The sequence below is a fragment of the Arachis stenosperma genome, unplaced genomic scaffold, assembly GCF_014773155.1.
Source record: "Arachis stenosperma cultivar V10309 unplaced genomic scaffold, arast.V10309.gnm1.PFL2 arast.V10309.gnm1.Scaffold_100025, whole genome shotgun sequence".
Classification (NCBI taxonomy): domain Eukaryota; kingdom Viridiplantae; phylum Streptophyta; class Magnoliopsida; order Fabales; family Fabaceae; genus Arachis; species Arachis stenosperma.
In genome coordinates, this window is record NW_026651369.1 from 1,391,386 (window position 1) to 1,398,372 (window position 6,987).

The 6,987-nt window shown below is 42.1% G+C and overlaps 1 non-coding gene across 1 annotated transcript; it reads left to right on the forward strand.

Annotated features, from left to right (window-relative positions):
* Positions 1 to 6,558: 6,558 nt before the first annotated feature.
* On the forward strand, positions 6,559 to 6,666 carry LOC130959893 (small nucleolar RNA R71). Its single transcript, XR_009078884.1, has one exon. It is a non-coding gene; the product is annotated as a small nucleolar RNA R71 (small nucleolar RNA).
* Positions 6,667 to 6,987: the final 321 nt, after the last annotated feature.

Below are 6,987 nucleotides of genomic sequence, written 5' to 3' on the forward strand. Positions count from 1 at the left end.
GCATGGATGAAACCATCATCCTTGGCAGACCCTTCCTAGCCACAGCAAAGGCTGTGATTGACGTTGATGGAGGTGAACTGATCATTCAAGTGAATGAAGAATCCTTTGTGTTTAAGACTCAAGGATGTCCCTCTGTCACCATGGAGAGGAAGCATGAAGAGCTTCTCTCAAATCAGAGTCAAACAGAGCCCCCACAGTCAAACTCTAAATTTGGTGTTGGGAGGCCACAACCAAACTCTAAGTTTGGTGTTGAACCCCCACATTCAAACTCAAAGTTTGGTGTTGGGAGGTTCCAACATTGCTCTGAGTATCTGTGAGGCTCCATGAGAGCCCTCTGTCAAGCTACTGACATTAAAGAAGCGCTTGTTGGGAGGCAACCCAATGTTATATTTTATCTATTTTCTTTTGTTATTTTATGTTTTTTTTGTAGGTTGATGATCATAAGAAGTCACAAAATTAATTGAAAAAGCAAAAACAGAATGAAAAACAGGAAGAAAAATAGCACACCCTGGAGGAAGAACCTACTGGCGTTTAAACGCCAGTAAGGCTAGCAGGTGGGCGTTTAACGCCCAGTCTGGCACCATTCTGGGCGTTTAACGCCAGAAAGGGGCACCAGACTGGCGTTAAACGCCAGGAAAGGGCAAGAACCTGGCGTTAAACGCCAGAAATGGGCACCAGCCCGGCGTTTAACGCCAGAATTGGCTCAAAACGTGATTTTGCATGCCATTTGGTGCAGGGATGACTTTTCCTTGACACCTCAGGATCTGTGGACCCCACAGGATCCCCACCAACCCCACCACTCTCTCTCTTCTTCACCCATTCACCAATCACCTCAATACCTCTTCCCCAAAACCCCTCACCTATCAAATCCCACCATTCTCTTCACCACTCACATCCATCCTTCATAAAACCCCACCTACCTCACCATTCAAATTCAAACCACTTTCCCTCCCAAACCCAACCATCCATGACCGAACCATGAGCCCCCCCTCTCCTATATATACCCTCCTTCACCACTTCATTTTCACACAACATAAACACCACTTCTCCCCCTCTTTGGCCGAACACAAAGCCATTCCCTTCTTCCTCATTTCTTCTTCTTCTACTCTCTTATTTCTTCTTTTGCTCGAGGACGAGCAAACCTTTTAAGTTTGGTGTGGTAAAAGCATTGCTTTTTGTTTTTCCATAACCATTTATGGCATCCAAGGCCGGAGAAACCTCTAGAAAGAGGAAAGGGAAGGCAAAAGCTTCCACCTCCGAGTCATGGGAGATGGAGAGATTCATCTCAAAGGTGCATCAAGACCACTTCTATGAAGTTGTGGCCTTGAAGAAGGTGATCCCCGAGGTCCCTTTTTCACTCAAAAAGAGTGAATATCCGGAGATCCGACATGAGATCCGAAGAAGAGGTTGGGAAGTTCTTACCAACCCCATTCAACAAGTCGGAATCTTGATGGTTCAAGAGTTCTATGCCAATGCATGGATCACCAAGAACCATGATCAAAGTGTGAACCCGGATCCAAAGAATTGGCTTACTATGGTTCGGGGGAAATACTTGGATTTTAGTCCGGAAAATGTAAGGTTAGCATTCAACTTGCCCATGATGCAAGGAGATGAACATCCTTACACTAGAAGGGTCAACTTTGATCAAAGGTTGGACCAAGTCCTCACTGACATTTGTGAAGAGGGCACCCAATGGAAGAGAGATTCAAGAGGGAAGCCGGTTCAATTGAGAAGGCATGACCTCAAGCCTGTGGCTAGAGGATGGTTGGAATTTATCCAACGTTCAATCATTCCCACTAGCAACCGGTCCGAAGTTACTATAGACCGGGCTATCATGATTCATAGCATCATGATTGGAGAAGAAGTGGAAGTTCATGAGGTTATAGCCCAAGAACTCTATAAGGTGGCGGACAAGTCCTCTACCTTGGCAAGGTTAGCCTTTCCTCATCTCATTTGTCACCTCTGTTATTCAGTAGGAGTTGACATAGAAGGAGACATCCCTATTGATGAGGATAAGCCCATCACTAAGAAAGGATGGAGCAAACAAGAGACCCCTCCCATCATGAGATCCCTGAGATGCCTCAAGGGATGCACTTTCCTCCACAAGACTATTGGGAGCAACTGAACACCTCCCTAGGAGAATTGAGTTCCAACATGGGACAACTAAGGGTGGAGCACCAAGAACATTCCATCCTCCTCCATGAAATTAGAGAAGATCAAAGAATCATGAGAGAGGAGCAACAAAGACAAGGAAGAGACATTGAGGAGCTCAAGCACTCCATAAGACCTTCAAGAGGAAGAACAAGCCGCCATCACTGAGGTGGACCTGTTCTTTAATCTCCTTGTTCTTTATTTTCTTGTTTTTTCGAATTTTAGTGCTTATGTTTATCTATGTTTGTCTTATGATCATTAGTGTCTTAGTGTCTATGCCTTAAAGTTATGAATGTCCTATGAATCCATCACCTTTCTTAAATAAACAATGTTCTTAATTGAAAAAGATAAGAATTGCATGAATTTTGAATTTTATAACAGTTTAATTATTTTGATGTGGTGGCAACACTTTTGTTCTCTGAATGTATGCTTGAACAGTGCATATGTCTTTTGAATTTGTGGTTCATGAATGTTGGCTCTTGAAAGAATGATGAAAAAGGAGACATGTTACTGAGGATCTGAAAATCATAAAAATGATTCTTGAAGCAAGAAAAAGCAGTGAATATAAAAAAAAAAGAGGCGAAAAAAAAGTGAGAAACGAAAAAAAAAAAGAAGGAAAGAGAAAAAGAAAGAAATAAAGTTGTGATCCAAGGCAAAAAGAGTGTGCTTAAGAACCCTGGACACCTCTAATTGGGGACTTTAGCAAAGCTGAGTCACAATCTGAAAAGGTTCACCCAATTATGTGTCTGTGGCATGTATGTATCCGGTGGTAATACTGGAAGACAGAGTGCTTTGGGCCACAGCCAAGACTCAATAAATAGCTGTGTTCAAGAATCATCATACTTAACTAAGAGAATCAATGACACTATCTGGATTCTGAGTTCCTAAAGAAGCCAATCATTCTGAATTTCAAAGGATAAAGTGAGATGCCAAAACTATTCAGAGGCAAAAAGCTAAAAGCCCCACTCATCTAATTAATACTGATCTTCATAGATGTTTTTGGAGTTCATTGCATATTCTCTTCTTTTTATCTTATTTGATTTTCAGTTGCTTGAGGACAAGCAACAATTTAAGTTTGGTGTTGTGATGAGCGGATAATTTGTACGCTTTTTGGCATTGTTTTTAGTATGTTTTTAGTAGTTTTAGTTGAGTTCTTAGTATATTTTTATTAGTTTTTAGTTAAAATTCACTTTTCTGGACTTTACTATGAGTTTGTGTGTTTTTCTGTGATTTCAGGTATTTTCTGGCTGAAATTGAGGGACCTGAGCAAAATCTGATTCAGAGACTGAAAAGGACTGCAGATGCTGTTGGATTCTGACCTCCCTGCACTCGAAGTGGATTTTCTGGAGCTACAGAAGCCCAATTGGCGCGCTCTCAACGGCGTTGGAAAGTAGACATCCTGGGCTTTCCAGAAATATATGATAGTCCATACTTTGCCCAAGATTTGATGGCCCAAACCGGCGTTCAAAGTCACCTTCAGATTTCCCAGCGTTAAACGCCGGAACTGGCACCAAAATAGGAGTTAAACGCCCAAACTGGCACAAAAGCTGGCGTTTAACTCCAAGAAGAGTTTCTACACGAAAAATGCTTCATTGCTCAGCCCAAGCACACACCAAGTGGGCCCGGAAGTGGATTTTTATGTCATTTACTCATCTTTGTAATCCTTAGGCTACTAGTTCCCTATAAGTAGGACCTTTTACTATTGTATTTGAGAATCTGGAGATCTCTGAATCTTTTGATCACTTTTGGGAGGTTGGCCATTCGGCCACGCCTAGACCTTGTTCTTATGTATTTTCAACGGTGGAGTTTCTACACACCATAGATTAAGGTGTGGAGCTCTGCTGTACCTCGAGTATTAATGCAATTACTATTGTTCTTCTATTCAATTCAGCTTGTTCTTATTCCAAGATATTCATTCGCACTCAAGAACTTGATGAATGTGATGATTATGTGACGCTCATCATCATTCTCACTTATGAACAAGTGATTGATAACCACTTCTGTTCTACAAGCAAACAAGGCTCTAATGTTTATCTCTTGGATTCCTGATACACGATGTATGGTTGATCGCCTGACAACCGAGTGCTCGCCTGACAAACGAGCCAGCCATTCCGTGAGATCAGAGTCTTCGTGGTATAGGCAAGAACTGATGGCGGCATTCAAGAGAATTCGGAAGGTCTAACCTTGTCTGTGGTATTCTGAGTAGGATTCAATGATTGAATGACTATGACGTGCTTCAAACTCCTGAGGGCGGGGCGTTAGTGACAGACGCAAAAGAATCACTGGATTCTATTCCGGCCTGATCGAGAACCGACAGATGGATAGTCGTGCCGTGACAGGGTGCGTTGAACATTTCCACTGAGAGGATGGGAGGTAGCCACTGACAACGGTGAAACCCTTGCATAAGCTTGCCATGGAAAGGAGTAAGAAGGATTGGATGAAGACAGTAGGAAAGCAGAGAGACAGAAGGGACAAGCATCTTCATACGCTTATCTGAAGCTCTCACCAATGATATACATAAGTATCTCTATCTTTATCTTTATGTTTTATTCATATATCACTCATACCCATTTGAGTCTGCCTGACTAAGATTTACAAGGTGACCATAGCTTGCTTCATACCAACAATCTCCGTGGGATCGACCCTTACTCGCGTAAGGTTTATTACTTGGACGACCCAGTGCACTTGCTGGTTAGTTGTGCAAAGTTGTGTTTATGCCATGGTATTGAGCACCAAGTTTTTGGGGCCATTACTAGGGATTATTTGAGTTGTGAAAAGTAGTGATCACAATTTCGCACACCACCTCCCAACACCAAATTTAAAGTTTGACTGTGGGGGCTCTGTTTGACTCTGTTTTGAGAGAAGCTCTTCATGCTTCCTCTCCATGGTGACAGAGGGATATCCTTGAGCCTTAAACACAAAGGATTCTTCATTCACTTGAATGATCAATTCTCCTCTGTCCACATCAATCACAGCCTTTACTATGGCTAGGAAGGGTCTGCCAAGGATGATGGATTCATCCATGCACTTCCCAGTCTCTAGGACTATGAAATCAGCAGGGATGTAATGGTCTTCAATCTTTACCAGAACATCCTCTACAAGTCCATAAGCTTGTTTTCTTGAATTGTCTGCCATCTCTAGTGAGATTCTTGCAGCTTGTACCTCAAAGATCCCTAGCTTCTCCATTACAGAGAGAGGCATGAGGTTTATACTTGACCCTAAGTCACACAGAGCCTTCTTAAAGGTCTTGGTGCCTATGGTACAAGGTATTGAAAACTTCCCAGGATCTTGTCTCTTTTGAGGTAATCTCTGCCTAGACAAGTCATCTAGTTCTTTGGTGAGCAAAGGAGGTTCGTTCTCCCAAGTCTCATTACCAAATAACTTGTCATTTAGCTTCATGATTGCTCCAAGGTATTTAGCAACTTGCTCTTCAGTGACATACTCATCCTCTTCAGAGGAAGAATACTCATCAGAGCTCATGAATGGCAGAAGTAAATCCAATAGAATCTCTATGGTCTCAGTGTGAGCCTCAGATTCCCATGGTTCCTCATTAGGGAACTCATTGGAGGCCAGTAGACGTCCATTGAGGTCTTCCTCAGTGGCGTTCACTGCCTCTTCCTCCTCTCCTAGTTCGGCCATGTTGATCATGTTAATGGCCTTGCATTCTCCTTTCGGATTCTCTTCTGTATTGCTTGGAAGAGTACTAGGAGGAAGTTCAGTAATTTTCTTGCTCAGCTATCCCACTTGTGCCTCCAAGTTTCTAATGGAGGACCTTGTTTCATTCATGAAACTTTGAGTGGTTTTGATTAGATCAGAGACCATGGTTGCTAAGTTAGAGTGGTTCTGCTTAGAATTCTCTGTCTGTTGCTGAGAAGATGATGGAAAAGGCTTGCCATTGCTAAACCTGTTTCTTCCACCATTATTGTTGTTGAAACCTTGTTGAGGTCTCTGTTGATCCTTCCATGAGAGATTTGGATGATTTCTCCATGAAGAATTATAGGTGTTTCCATAGGGTTCTCCCATATAATTCACCACTTCCATTGAAGGGTTCTCAGGATCATAAGCTTCTTCTTCAGATGAAGCATCCTTAGTACTGCCTGGTGCAGCTTGCATTCCAGATAGACTTTGAGAAATCAAATTGACTTACTGAGTCAATATCTTGTTCTGAGCCAATATGGCATTCAGAGTATCAATCTCAAGAACTCCTTTCTTCTGATTTGTCCCATTGTTCACAGGATTCCTTTCAGAAGTGTACATGAATTGGTTATTTGCAACCATTTTAATTAGTTCTTGAGCTTCTGTAGGCGTCTTCTTCAGATGAAGAGATCCTCTAGTAGAGCTATCCAATGACATCTTGGACAGTTCAAACAGACCATCATAGAAAATACCTATGATGCTCCATTCAGAAAGCATGTCAGAGGGACACTTTCTGATTAATTGTTTGTATCTTTCCCAAGCTTCATAGAGGGATTCACCTTCCTTCTGTCTGAAGGTTTGGACTTCCACTCTAAGCTTACTCAATTTTTGAGGTGGAAAGAACTTTGTCAAGAAGGCATTGACTAGCTTTTCCCAAGAGTTCAGGCTTTCTTTAGGTTGTGAGTCCAACCATATCCTAGCTCTGTCTCTTACAGCAAAAGGGAATAGCATAAGTCTGTAGACCTCAGGGTCAACCCCATTAGTCTTGACAGTGTCACAGATTTGCAAGAATTCAGCTAAAAACTGATGAGGATCTTCCAATGGAAGTCCATGGAACTTGCAATTCTGTTGTATTAGAGAAACTAATTGAGGCTTAAGCTCAAAGTTATTTGCTCTAATGGCAGGGATAGAGATGTTTCT